Raw genomic sequence first — 15,498 nt, 5'->3', positions numbered from 1 at the left:
TCTTTCAGATAGCCAAATGCTGCAAGTATCTTTTAACAGAATATTTTTTTTAGCATTCCTAATATACAGACTGTGACATGCCAGCATTTTTAGCAAATAGGTTCTCATTAGCTTCAAAAAATTAAATATTGATTGATGGATTCAACCAGAAATACCTGTCCTTTTTTTCTTTGAAGAAATATGTGTCCCAGTCCTGTCTATGTGCTCCTCCCTTGCCACAAGCCCGATTGGTGGGCATTTCTATTGTTGAGCTTAGACAGAGCTCAGTTGCTACAGTACCAACCCCTGTTCAGCGAGCATTTCTGTTGCGTTGCTATTGTGAATTCTCAGGCAGAGCTCACCTTATTTCAACCCAATTTACACCTAATTGCCAAACTTTACAGTTTCATGCAGAAAGTAGCATTCCCTTCTTTTTGAGGTGTGAATGGATGTCAGGTACTGCCTGATCATGGCCTCTTTCTATAGAAAGATTTCACCCCATCTACTGTAAGCACGCATTTGAACATTTATGTTGCTCTGACATTACCCCTTCCTTTTCTTTAATGAAGGCACTGGTCTTGGGCAAGCACCTGGTGCCCGAAACCAGAACTGTCCGTCAGCGCCAAATCTGTATCTGTCTATGTATATGTCTTCTTCAGAGCAATGTGGTCGTACAGTGGTGAGGGGAAGGGGTGTGCTGTTGACACACACTAGCTCTGAATTTACTACACCAATAGAAATTAGACAAAATGCTACATACATTTTGTCTCCTGGGGTACAGAAAAAAAATGAAAAAAAAAAACAAAAACAGGTGATGAGTCTTCTTCTTTAAATGTAGTTCTAAAAAACGTCATGCTGTTTTTTCTGGGACAAAAAGTATAGGACTACACTTTTCCAATAGGGAATGTGATCTGGAGGTCTTTGATGAGTTGTCTTTTATTCATTCACATGAATTTTTGGAAAAAAAAACGTTTGAAGCTTGCAAATCACAGCAAGGACTCAAGGTGCATAAAACATTATATTGGAGAGAAATGAAGCATAGATGATTTTCTTCCTACCAGTAACGGAAACTACTTTTTTAATCTAGCAACTTGGAAAATATTTTAATAGTGTTCTGCTGATATGTTAATGCTCTAGAATTAACATATCAGCCTTACATAATCTTATATAACCTTATTCACTTCTACAAACATTACTAATGCTAGGCATATGATTAAGGACCTAGTAATGATCAAGGAAAAACTAGTAGTTTGCCATTTTGCAAATTATCACAAAACACCTTCTGAATAAAGTTTTCTTTCCTTGACAACTTTATAAAGAGAAAGTTTCTCCATAAGTTGAATTGTAAAAGGAATGGTTTAATAAGAGTATATTTTACACCTAGTGTTTGTAATTGTATGTTTCCTTTTATATCCAGTCAGGGATTTCCATTTTTATTAACTCACATACACAAGTTATTTTAATTATGTGGCAATAAATAAACTCCTACAGATATTAACGCAGTAAAAATCATCTTCACATAACATTTATACTGTAATTTTCTCTAAATGCCTTTGTTTTGGTCAGATTATTATTGTTCTTTAGATTGGCAATAGATAATAGGCCTTTACAAACTCTCCCAATGACCACAGGACCACCACTTCTAAAGGTTTTTACTCTTGATTCAACATGGTGCTTTGTCTTATGTTTTTTATATATTTTCCAGCATGCTGAAACATTTCAGAATTAGTATTAGCTATTATTATCAGTCTTTGTTTACCCCATGCTCGTTTGGAATGTTGCATTTGATGCTCTAATCATATAGTCAATGGTCAGTATTAAACATACAGGAGGTTATTTTCCAAAGGTTTGTCAGAAAAAATAATTTTTGTTTAATGTGAAATCAATCAGTTTAAGGAAATGTATCTAACATATTTAAGAAAAATGTGTAAATGAAATGTACCCTAATTGAATTAGTTGGCTACTTTCATTGGTCAATATATGTTGTATATAATATATAAGTATATAAATATATCAACATGTTTTTAATGCTCAAAACCTACTACTTATTTGAAAAAAAAAAAAAATCAAAGCAGGCATCTTTAGTTTATCAGTTGGTTTTATTTAAACATAGCAAAAATACCAATTGTTTTCCCCCATTCAAAAATGAGATTACCTTTCTTTAAGCATTGATAAATACCAAAATTCTTTGCAACAAAGGAAAAGTATTGCATACTGAGAATAAAAATAATTTGTTTAAAAAAATCTGATAAACAACTTAATATTATTTCAAGCCAACCATATATAATACATTCAGCTTTTTATTTGTTGCATGTCATTTCAATCAATAATATTTACATTCTAAAGCTTATCATATTAAAAAAAAAAAAGGAAAAAAGCAACATTGTTGTGTCAAATTTCTGTAAGGGAACTTAAAAACTGACCAATAATTTAATAACAGGTGTATTTATAAAGCAGTGAATGTGAATTTCACTAAATATTCTCTGGTGGAGAATCAAGTACTGTCATTTAAAGCACCTGGAAGATTCCCCAGCAGAGAATGTTAGATATGTTGCATAAGTTAAACATTGTAGTAATTTGCATTTTTATATTAATTAGCGCACAATTAAATTAAGAATATTAATTCTGTAAAATAATTTTGACATTTAATTATTTTTTTTGCTTATTGACATGCATTTTAATGCATAACATAATGAATAACATACACTTTAGCATTTGAAGAATGAACCCTCTGTGGATATATAGCTATTTTTTAATTATTATTATTATGTTACTGTGGTTTAAAAGTGTTTTAATTGATCTAAGAGTCCATTAAATGTATATTGTGTTTTTTATTTTGTCTCTTTTAGTTTTGTTTATTGCCATTTATTCATATGACAATTGTCAGATTACATTTTTTCATAATTTCATTTTTTTTTTTTTGCTGTAAATTAATAAAAAAAAATCTATTTTTCAAAACAACAAAAACGGTTGCTTAGATTTTAAGATGAAAACTGTTCAAACAAAAGACACAAATGCATAATCATTCATTCTGCTGTATAAAGTGGATTCGGATACAAATAATTCTTCTATAATATAAGATTCACATTTGTAATAACCACAGATAATTACATAAAAATTATAATTTTTATTCAATGGTTGAAAATATAAAATTATAGTAAATGTTATAATAATAACCAGCATGTATTTTAAAAATAAAAATATAATAAATTACATGTATACTTTCAGCTTTTTTTTCCCTGTCTCTATACATTTACCTTAAATCTATTCCACGCTAATTACCAATAATGTCGTTTTTGTAAATATGTAATATGTGAAAGCTTACTCTTAAATCTGTCAATCTCTAACAGGGATGCCTTAAACTGTTTTAATAAAATAAAAATGAAGTCTATTCACATATATACATCCCTTTAGTTCACACAGACAGATGAGCAGAGATTTTGGAGTTGACATTTCTATTTCGTTATACAGTGTTCTCTCATCATTCAGGAAATATGCATACACATGAACAGTATAAAACCCCCTTGCTCTAGTGAAATTAATTAAGCAAGCAGAAAATAATCAAGTTTAAAAAAGGATTTTTAAATGCTTTTATGTAATGTTCATACCAATTAAAATGACCAATATTAACTAATATAAGCTATTACAATTAACTATATTAACAGATTTTTTTTAAGTGTAATTATTGAATCTTAAAGGATGTATTTATGAACTGTAACTTTTACATATTTTTTGTATATTCTGCCTATAATAGTCATATTTTCATGATTTTTGTTATAAATAAAAGCCTCATGCTGTAAATTCAATTTGATTACTACTGATAACATATAACAGACTGCCTCCAAGAGATTGCAAACACATATAGCAATCCTATATATAGGATACTTTAGCAAGTCACACATGACTTTATTGATGAGGAGGACGGAACAGCCTATAATTTAAAATTGCAATAAAATAAAGTCTTGCATGTGTCAGTGTGTTTAATTAAAAATAGATCAAAGTGATAAATGGAATGCAGATTTCTAGTGTGTAGTAATCCATTATGTAAAAAGAGATTTACCTACACAAACACTGCAATATTTTGGTAGAAATTAGCTTTGAAAATATATTTCTGTGTGTATGGAAGGTGTCATATAGCAGTGTTTGTGAAATGCTGCATACAAAGGTACTCAGGAAAATAATAACAAGGATAAACCTTTTTTTGCCCTGTAACCATTTTAGCAAAAATCAAAAGAATAGTCTGTTCTATCTACATGCATTTTACTGTCTGCAAAAACATTGTGTATTCTCAACAGCTCTCCCTTCACAGTACAGCACATACTCTGCAGTGAGTCAAATGAATGATTATATATATATATATATATTAGCAGATTAAAAAGACATACACAGTTAGGAGATCAAACATGTTTTATTCCAGAAATCAGGACATGAAAAAGGTGTTTCTATTTCATAGGTCCTTGTGAGACAAACATTCATTTAACTTGATGCTATAAAAAAAACCTCACTAAGCTTTGATGTGTTAAACTTGGTACTCTGTGACACATCCTTGATTCTACTCTGTAACTAAATTCTTTTTCTGTACTTAAATGTGATTTCATATTTGTACCAGCATTGCACAAAACTGTCACATATTTCAGCTTGTTACAAGAACATCATTTAATTATTTGCTTTGTAATGTGTCTTTTTAAGTAAGATGTATTTAAATGCTCCAGGGTCATATTTCTTTAAAGGTTTATTAAATGTTTGCTGCAAACAGCTAATCAGGGTAATGAAATTATATTTTTCTAAACTTTCTCCAGCGCTAACTAGCAATTCAAAGTGAACATAGATTCATTGGGTTTCTGACATTTGAGGAAACAAAGCACTTAACTCCTCGTTTTAGAAGGTTCTACATGAATAAGTGGTACTTAACTACATGTACAAATGTTCTCTTGGCTTTTCACATTTAAATAAATCAGGTAATTAAAATTATGTTTGAAAAGGTGTATAATGGTAAGTGGTATGTTTTTTAAAGTATATAAAGAATAAGAGAAATACAACAAATTAAAGAGATAAGAAAAAATCTATTAAAATGTGTCTAAAAAATAAAATGTAAGGAAAAGAAAAAATAAGTATTTACAGGGAAGATAGATAGATAGATAGATAGATAGATAGATAGATAGATAGATAGATAGATAGATAGATAGATAGATAGATAGATAGATAGATAGATTTGCTTAACTGTTATACATCTTTCTTGCTTTTCAACAACAGCTTACCATATATAAAGAATGCATTGTACATGTTGGATAAATATAAGATAGCGAGAGAAAATGTGTTTGTGCTCCACAGTCTTATCCATATACATTTGATTGATCAGTGGATTTAAATATATTTACAGTATATCTAAACATTTCATTGTAATAAACCTGAACATTGTGGCACATTTTCAGGCTTAACTATTTACCTGCAATAAATCTTAAGTAAACTGTAATAAAGGTTTAGTATCTACACAAGTCTATATGTGACCAGTTTACTTTGACTGAAAATGTAATATACCGTATTTATAGTTCTTAGGTCACTAAAGTGAATAGCATTTATATATATATATATATATATATATATATATATATATATATATATATATATATATATATATTGTTAAAGGATATAAATATAAAAATTGCCTTAGTAATACATTTTTGGCTTCAGTTGTAATTTTCAGTTCTAATATTCATACAGTATCTAGTTGCTATATAAATCAGGAATACTGTAATCATCACTTGTTCAAACGTGAAAAAATCAAGAATGGCAGCAGCATGGCATGTCTAAATTAGTCCTTATATATGTACTATACGTAATAGGGGTGCATTTTCACCTGTTTCAAAGACAATAGTATCTTGTTAGCATCTCACATTACTATTGTGATGTCCCTCTTACTAAAAAACAAAAAACAAACAGGTTTTGAACAGTTTTAACAATTAGAAAATGTTTTCAACTTGAACTACAGTTAAAATGTTTTTTTGTTTTAGTGCAGTTTGTGTCTCTCTTAGGGAGACTTTGCCTTACTTCCTGTGACAGTGATCTCCAGGAAAGGACATGAAATCACTACAATGTGGATTCCTACAGCAAATCTGACAGGGGTTCCAACACTTTTTCATTCTTTAAGAAAACTAAAAGTAAAATGTTTTGAAACTCTGTTTTAATAGTAAATGGGCCAGTACACTATTGGTGTTCTTCCAGATCTAGTTCTGCCTTTGACGGGACACTGTTTGACAAACTAGGAGAGCAAAAAGAGAGCACTCTGAGATGAAGCACAAAGAACCTGACATACAGAGACTTTAGTGAGGGAATTTCCATCTACTCTAAAGGACTGAAGCCGATAGGATAAGTATAACAACCAGGGGTTAAATGTCTGTTAATATCTTATGCAGTCTTACATTATTGTTGACTGGGCGCTCTCACAGCAGAGGATATCCTTTTATTCACAATACAAGGTTCTGGGGGTGCCACCTAATAATCTGACACCAGTGGAGAATTTGTTTGGTCAAAACACAAATTCCAGACTTCCACAAGCCCTATGCTTCCAGTAGCAGCTCACAGCAAATACAGAATTACAAGTTCCAGTACTCCAGTAGGAACACATAGTAGATTTAGAACTACAAGTCCCAGGCTTCCAAAAGCAGCTCACATTAGATGTTAAATTACAAGTTCTAGCATTCTAATAGCAGCAAACGGTATTTATTGAGCACTTACAGACCAGAAGATTTGGCTGCTTAATGACCAGGCCATTTTTTGCGATACGGCTCTGCGTCACTTTACTTTACTTTACTTTAAAAAAGATTTTAAAAAAAAATTGACAGCGACGCGGGAAAGACGGGTATACTTTTACATGGTGTACTAACTTTACACTTTCTAAAAGCAGCCCTATCTTTGCGACGGTAAATTAACACTAACGGCGACTTCACGAAGGGAAAAACCTTTGTGGATCTCTGTAAGTGCTAATTTGCATACCCGATGCTGGTTTACGACGAGAAATGCCCCCAGCGGCGGCCGCGGTACTGCATCCTAAGATCCGACAGTGTAAAACAATTACACATGTCGGATCTTAGGGATATCTATGCGTAACTGATTCTATGAATCAGCCGCATAGATAGAAACAGGGATACGACGGCGTATCAGCAGATACGCCGTCGTAACCCTTTTGTGGATCTGGCCCAATATTTTTAACTTTTTGCTATAATATATATCCCCAAAAATGTTTTTAAAAAACACATTTCTTCTTCAGTTTAGGCCGATATATATTCTTATACATATTTTTGTAATAAAAATCACAATAAGCTTATACTGATTGGTTTGTGGAGTTGGAAACACCCTTGGCGTCAGGAGGAGTCCCACAAGACCCTTTCCCGCTTAGGTATGTGTTTCACACAACCTGAATCTCTGACCAAAGTGGTTAAAATCTGTTATTTACTTAAATCTATCTCTAATCATGCTCCCTGCAACTTCAGGTTACACCCCTGTCAGGTCTACGTGCTTGGCGTATGAGCCCCTTTTGATTAGTTGACCGTACAAGTGCAGAGATGATATGAGGCCATACTGGAAGGAAAATGATCAGGAGGTCCCAGAGGGGGTTAGTTGGGATATGTTTTAAGCAGTTATGCAGGGCCCTTATATGACGGGTGTATGAGAGCTTAGGAGGGCTAATGATTCAAGCTTATACACCTTGTCTCAAAGGGTCTCTGACCTTGAGGGACAATATGTTTCTGATACTTCCAACAGTGGAAACATGCTGAATGATCATATGCTATAGCTCTTAACAAGAGGACCAAAAATACATTTATGTACTTTGCACCACATATATTTGAACAGGGGGATATAAATAGTAGACTGTTTCATTAACCTTTCACCATTTCCAAGATTTTAGATGGTACCGGGTTCCTGCAGGAGTCCACTGATCGCATTATGGATGCATTTTTACAATTTTATATGGATCTGTACACTGCTCGGGCACACTATACCACAGAGGGTTTACAGGGGTACCTACATATCATAACTCTTCCATCTCAAGACAAAAAATATTTAGATAGTCCAATTATTCTCGATGAGCTTGACCAAACTTGAGGCAATTTGTCAAGCAAAAGAAAACACCAAGCCTGGATGGTATACTGTACCTATGGGGTAGTATCTGGAGCATGAGGAATATGTGCCTCCCGGTCTATTGTCCCTCAATAAGCATATTCTCAAGGTAAAACCCCCGTCCAAGGTTAATGGTAGGAGGGTGAAGTTTTTCCAGGAGAGCATATATAGGAATAATCTGACACCTGTTTTACTAGGGGGGGGGGTGCAATACAGAGGATTACCTACTTTAATGCACTGTTTCACAGTCTTCCACCACACTGATTCAAATTGCGATGACCATTCCCCAGAAGCTGTTCTTCTTTTTGGTGCTTAGCTGGTCTTGTTGCTGTCCCTCTTGCCAATGTCACCACAATGCAAATCCAGTGGTGGCCACTAAAGTTGCTCTAAAGGCAGAAGGTTTTTACCTTAACCACTTACCGGTAACCCCCAGAAGGATTTGCCCCCTTAATGATCAGGCCATTTTTTGCGATACGGCACTGAGTCACTTTAATTGACAATTCCGTGGTTGTGCGACGCTGTACCCAAGCAAATGTATGTCCTTTTTTTCCCACAAATAGAGCTTTCTTTTTGTGGTATTTGATCACCTCTGCAGTTTTTTATTTTTTGCACTATAAACGAAAAAAGAGTGACAATTTTGAAAAAAAATATATATTTTTTACTTTTTACTATATCAAATATCCCAATTTAAAAAAACAAAAAAAATTATGTATTTAACAGTTTAGGCCAATATGTATTCTTCTACATATTTTTGGTAAAAAATTGCAATAAGCGTATATTGATTGGTTTGCGCAAAAGTTATAGCGTCTACAAAATAGGGAATAGATTTATGGCATTTTTATTATTTCCTTTTTTTTTACTAGTAATGGCGGCGATCTGCGATTTTTAGCGGGACTGCATCATTGCAATGGACAGATCGGACACTTTTGACACTTTTTTGTGACCCTTGACATTTATACAGCGATCAGTGCTATTAAAATGCACTGATTACTGTGTAAATGTCACTGGCAGGGAAGGGGTTAAAACTAGGGGGCGATCAAGGGGTTAAATGTGTTCACTCGTGTGTTTCTAACTGTGGGGGCAGTGTACTGACTGGAGAAGACATATCGCTGTTCCTAATTACTAGGAAAAGCAGATCTGTCTCTCCTCTCCTGCCAGAACGGGGATTTGTGTGTTTACATACACAAATCCCTGTTCTAGTTCTCGTGGCCGCCATCGCAGGTGGCCAGTGGACATCACGAGCACCGGCCATGCGCATTGGGTCCCCCGCCGTGCAGCAGGCACGAGCGCCTGCTATGGCTCTTAAAGGAGCCGACATACATGTATGGTGATTCACGCAGGGGAGCCAACCTGTCGCCGCAAATGTACGTGAGGCAGTAGGGAAGTGGTTAATGTATTCTATGCATTCTATGCATTCTGCATGCAGCTCCCCCCAGCCCCCCTAAATACTTACCTGAGCCCTATCTCAATTGACTTTTTCTCTCCTCATTGGCTCCCGCTGCTCTCAATCACAACCAGCAAGGAGGGAGCAGGGGGTGGGCCAGAACTGCGCTCTGTGTTTCTTATAGACACTCAGAGCCAGCACGTGAGCAAGCATGCATGAGTGCCCCTATAGCAAGCAGCTCACTGTAGAGGCACATGCAATGGAAGCAGAACGGGCCAGAAGTGTCTAGGGACTCGAGAAGAGAAGGATCAGGGCTGCTCTGTGCAAAACCATTACACAGAGCAGGTAAGTGTAACATGTTTGTTATTTAAACAAAAAAAAAACATTTGTCTTTAGATTCGATTTAAGGCAATTGATTTGTATTACATTGAACCCTAGTAAAGCGAGAATTATTTTCTGATTCAGCTGGGGAGGATATTGACATTTATTTTATGAATGCCCTAAGCTCCACTTTAAAAAAGGTATAATAAATAATATTGGTGTGGCACTAGTAGTGTTATAAAACACCTCCCCCTATATTCACTATATCCAGTACTTCTTCACAAACAAACTATTACTATCATCTCATTAAATAAAGTGCAATAACCAATAAAATACAATAAATCTTGCAGCTAAGGTCTCTATGATGTAAAGTGCACGCCTTCCCCTAATGCCCAGCATTTCTTCCTACATAAATGTCCATGAACGGTAGTTATTCCCTCTTCTGAATGATTAAACTTGATACCCACTTACAATCAATAAGGGGTCAAGGAGCTCTGGTTAGTGAGGCATTCAGGAGAGGAGCACTATGGTCAAAGAAAGCATGTGGAGACAAAGAAACGTTTTTTTTTTACTTTATTAAAGCACTTTCTGCACAGAATATATAGCATTTTTATTGCAAGACTTATTGAACTTTACTGGTTATTGCACTTTATTACATTTATTCACTCAGTTGAGGGGATAACTACAGACTTTATTGTATTGGCTGCAAGATTTATTGCACTTTATTTTGTGAGGGGATAGTAATAGTTTATGGATATTTGTATGTGAACAGACACTGGGTATAGTGAATATGGGGGGGGAGGGGTTATAACACCGCTAGCACCACACCAATATAGGTTATTTTATTCAGGGTTATATCCTATATATTGGGTATAAGTACCAAGCAGCTGCACTTGCTGAGAGGTCCGTAGTGTGAAGTATTGAATTGATTACTTTAACAAAAAAAGTGTAAATTGTAATTGTAATAGAAGGTAGCTCAATTCATTTTCCTTACAGTATATATAATAATATTTTAATAAACTTAGAAAAGCTTTCAAAGTGTTTGCTTTTACTGTTTAAGTCACATTTGAATTTCTATTGAAGCAGCCACAATATGTAAAAAGTCCATGTGCACCCATGTTGAATATTTAGTTAGGGTCAAAATTTGTGTTAAAAAGTGTTGTATTATATCCAAAAGGTACCTTCTTTTATAGAAATGTGCTGCTCATCAGCTACTATGGAAAGCAATGTGTCTTTTTTACTCTCTTCCATTCCTGAGCACTTTCTAGCCTAGAAGACATTTTTAAAGTAGCCATGGCAACAGGTTTACTTTGATAGGCACTATAAACAGCACTGAGAACTAAATGTATGGCACATACAGAGTACCTTTTTCTCTACGTAAATGCCATAGTCCCAAAATCATGCACACTGCATTTAAAATGAAACAGTATTTGCATATAGACCATTTTTACCTAACAGGGTTCACATTAAAGGAAAACTGTACAGAGACAAATATGTCTTCTGCCATTGCTTACTTTGTTTTTACTTTGCTAGTTTCCTTGTTGTCATGCTGGTGTGATTGCTTCAATACTTTCTGATTCCCTGACCTGAAAAAAGCATGCAGGTCAGAAGTTCTGTCTTTATGCTTGCTTGTTCAGAGTCAGTGGCTCAGTAAGTATTAATGCCTGAGATGGCCAGATAACTAGCATTTCAGAGGCCTGCAATGTCAGTCTGCATATATCTTTAAATCGGGGGTTCACCCGAAAAGTTTTTTTTAACATTAGATTGAGGCTAATTGTGCAAAGCAGAATCGGGTGTTTTTTTTTTTAAATCAATGCAGTACTTACCGTTTTAGAGATAGATGTTCTCCGTGGCTTCCGGGTATGATCTTCGGGACTGGGCGTTCCTATTTGATTGACAGCCTTCCGACGGTCGCATACAACGCGTTACGAGTTGCCGAGCGTCGGTGCGGCTCTATACGGCGCCTGCGCACCGACGTTCGGCTACTTTCGGGAACTCGTGATGCGCTGTATGCGACCGTCGGAAGGCTGTCAATCAAATAGGAACGCCCAGTCCCGCAGCCCATACCCGGAAGCCGCGGAGAACATCTATCTCTAAAACGGTAAGTACTGCATTGATTTAAAAAAAAAACACCCTATTCTGCTTCGCACAATTAGCCTCAATCTAATGTTAAAAAATTATTTTTTGGGGTGAACCTCCACTTTAAAAACACATTTTATTTAATGTATTTCTACAGGCAAAACACAAAATTTAATAAACCAATGAAAAGTAATTCCCTGTGTCAGATTTTTGGAGCTTGTTTTTTGGCAATAAAATAGATATTGATATAGATAATGTATAAAGAATGCACAATATTTGCACTGATGATCTTTATCTTGACTGTAATTATCTTTGAGTTTTGATCAAAAGACCCTTGTCACTATATTACCAAAAGTTTTGGGATGCCTGCCTTTACACGCACATGAACTGTAATGGCATCCCAGGCTTAGTCCGTAGGGTTCAATATTGAGTTGGCCCACCCTTTGCGGCTATAACAGCTTCAACTCTTCTGGGAAGGCTATGCACAAGGTTTAGTAGTGTGTCTATGGCAGTGTTTCTCAATTCCAGTCCTCAGGCCCCCCCAACAGGTCAGGTTTTCAGGATTTCCCTCAGATGAAAAGGCTGTGGTGATTACTAAGGCAGTGAAACTGATCAAATCACCTGTGCAAAATAATGGAAATCCTGAAAACCTGACCTGTTGGGGGGCCCTGAGGACTGGAATTGAGAAACACTGGTCTATGGGAATGTTTGACTTTTCTTCCAGAAGCGCATTTGTGAGGTCAGGCACTGATGTGGACAAGAAGGCCTGGCTTGCAGTCTCCGCTCTAATTCACCCAAAGGTGTTCCAACAGGTGCAGGCTAATCAAGTTCCTTCACCCCCAAACTGATTGACCTCACAAATGCGCTTCTGGAAGAATGGTCAAAGCTGCAAAGGGTGGGCCAAAGCAGTATTGAACCCTACGGTCAAAGACTAGGATGCCATTAAAGTTCATGTGCGTGTAAAAGTAGGCCTCCAATACTTATGGTAATATATATATATACAGTATATATATATATATATACAGTGTATGTATATATATATATATATATATATATATATATATATATATTTATTTATTTACTGTTATCATAAATTATATTTTATAATTATAGTATCTTTAAACTTTCTTGCACCAGTAAGTTTTGGGAGCTTGTTGTGTACGTTTAAAAAAAAATATCTATGGCCAGCTTAGCCTTACCTTAATCTTAAACCCTTAGATGTCTATTTATAAAAAAAAATATGCTTTGCAAATGTCCCAACATTCATGTAAACATAGCCAAGTAATATTTGTAATATGTGTGTAACAGTTTCCTTGTAGCCTTTTGCGGGCAAACGTAGCATTCTTTGACATTTAATCCTAAGAGAAAAATAGACCTAGCAACATTCAACCATTAGAGTTTACATTCACCAACAGATAAAATAGCATAACCATTGGCTAAGAACATTCAACCAGCAGAGGAAATAATATGAGGGAGATCGCTGCACCCCATCGAATGTCCGAAGGAATGGGTTTTTGATCAAATGAACCTCCAACTTCGGTGTGAAGTAAAACATTTAGCAGTGGAATGTGACAGCTTCCTCTTGGTTATTAGGAAGTTGGTACCGACCAGCATTCTAACCAGTTCACATCCCGATCCAGCACATTTAGATGTCAGCCAGGGAATTTCGAGCCGACAGGTGAATCTAAAAAATAGAGAGGCTAGTGTAAAAAACTAATAAAAAGCAACTGGTATCCTCAAATTCCATCAACATGGGGACCTTAGCAAGGTACTCCCCCCCATGCTCATTGCACGTGGCCTGTGTAGCGTGACCCCCTTAGGAGTTGCTGGATTTTGGGGTTCCCTTTGTCTGCATAGCCAGGCAACAACAATTTTCAGCAGACACGCAGTAGTCAGCTAGCCCTTCTAAAGGCTAGCTGGGTATTGCACCTGTCTGCCTCCCCTATAGGATTTGGGGTGGATAAGTAGAGGTTACTCACTCAGTCCCTTGAAAGTCTCACAGCCGAGGTGGTAACTTCTGCACAGATCTCCTGCTAAACTGGTCCCACTTGCTTTCAAGGTGTCTCAACCAAGCCTGACTGAGGCAGAAATCAACAAGGATTCTCTCTGCTTCCTTTCTCTCCCAGCTCACTGTCTCACTAGCACCTTCTGCTTGAAGGTAGAGCCCCCCAGCACAGGGGTCCCCTCCAGACCTCTGGATCACATGGCCTTGTCTTGACTATTTAAGGGTCTTCTCTCCAACTTCTGGGTCATCCTCACCCAGGGATTGGTAGAGATCCCCTAAATATTCAGGCCTTGATCTCTATCCCTCCTCCCTCTAAATTTGTGAACCTTCAAGAAGGTTCCAGAAACCAGGGGAAGCTGACAGAGACTCAATCTCTTTAGAGCCTGCCTTCTAACAACACAATTAACCAAACCAAAAATGTAAAATATGTGGCTGCATTCATCTTCTTTCAGCTTTTTTCCCTCTGTTTTCACCTTGTGATCCTGTCAGTAACACTCCTCCGGTATTAGGGTGCCCACACTCTGGATGAAGGAGCATTAGAGACATCTTTGGAAGGCAGGATTGTCAGTCCTGGGGGGAGGGTAACATGAAATGTACTAGCAGATTTGGATACACTGACAAATTGAAGCCAAACGTCAACTAACAGTTTTTGAGCAGTTACAGCAACAGTTGTGTTCCTTTTAGAATAAAAGTCAGCCACCAGCTCTCTGCTCTTCCCCCCATGCTCACTGGAGCACTGGGCTGTGGAGGGGGTGGGAGTGGCTGCTATCAGAGGCTCACTGAGAGGCTGTGCCAGGTGTATGTCCATGCATGTGGACGGATCCTGACCATTTTCTTTGCGATCTTGCCTGAGCCTGGACTGGCCCTGTCACACCAGCTGACAGCAGGCTTCAGCCCACTGTCTGCTGAAAACGGGTCACATGAGTGCAGAAGGCACTGCACTCCTGTGATCCACAGGAGTAGTACAGACAAACAAGCTTTGGTTGTACTTCTCCATTAACTCAAAAAGTACCATCTACTTGTATTACTCCTTCAAATCCCAAGTCTTAATAGTAAATAAACATCTAGAGGCCCACAGTTAATTCACTCTGTGCCTGAACAGTCAATGCAAAAACAACACTAATGTGCTTAGGTCTTTCTTTGAGATCTAAGAGTTGAAATGTCGTAATCTAAAGTTCTGACGTAATCTGAAGTTCTGTTTTCTGCCATAAAGCAACATAATAGAGTTCGTAAAGCCCAACTTGCATGAAAGAAAAACATTCTAACAATGTCATTTACTTTCTATATTCAGCTTTGTAAACTCAATGAAATATGTAAATAACCTTTGCAATGTGCTGAAGGTTACTCCTCCTCACTCTGTGTTGTTGATTTCAACTCAGCAGTGAGCATGTCAGTCTAAAGCCTGGTACAAACTGCTAGTTTTTTTTCTTCTTCAACCCAGCAGAAAAAATGGATGTCTTCGGTCAGAGCTGATGTACTAACAGTCCGACATTAGTACAGTGATCTCCCCCGATGAGCTGTTGCGTTCTGACGGGGGACACCCCCGCCAGAACACTCCGGTCCGCACTTTCAGTCTTTGGCTAAGACCGACGATTGGCCGTTGTCGGCTGCT

At 36.6% G+C, this 15,498-nt stretch overlaps 1 long non-coding RNA gene across 5 annotated transcripts in view; it reads left to right on the top strand.

Annotated features, from left to right (window-relative positions):
- Positions 1-15,498, top strand: part of LOC120913652 — a 163,665-nt gene that overhangs the window by 32,677 nt on the left and 115,490 nt on the right. The window lies entirely within an intron of this gene.

This window comes from Rana temporaria, chromosome 9 (assembly GCF_905171775.1).
Source record: "Rana temporaria chromosome 9, aRanTem1.1, whole genome shotgun sequence".
Classification (NCBI taxonomy): domain Eukaryota; kingdom Metazoa; phylum Chordata; class Amphibia; order Anura; family Ranidae; genus Rana; species Rana temporaria.
This window is presented reverse-complemented; position numbering and strand designations above follow the sequence as displayed.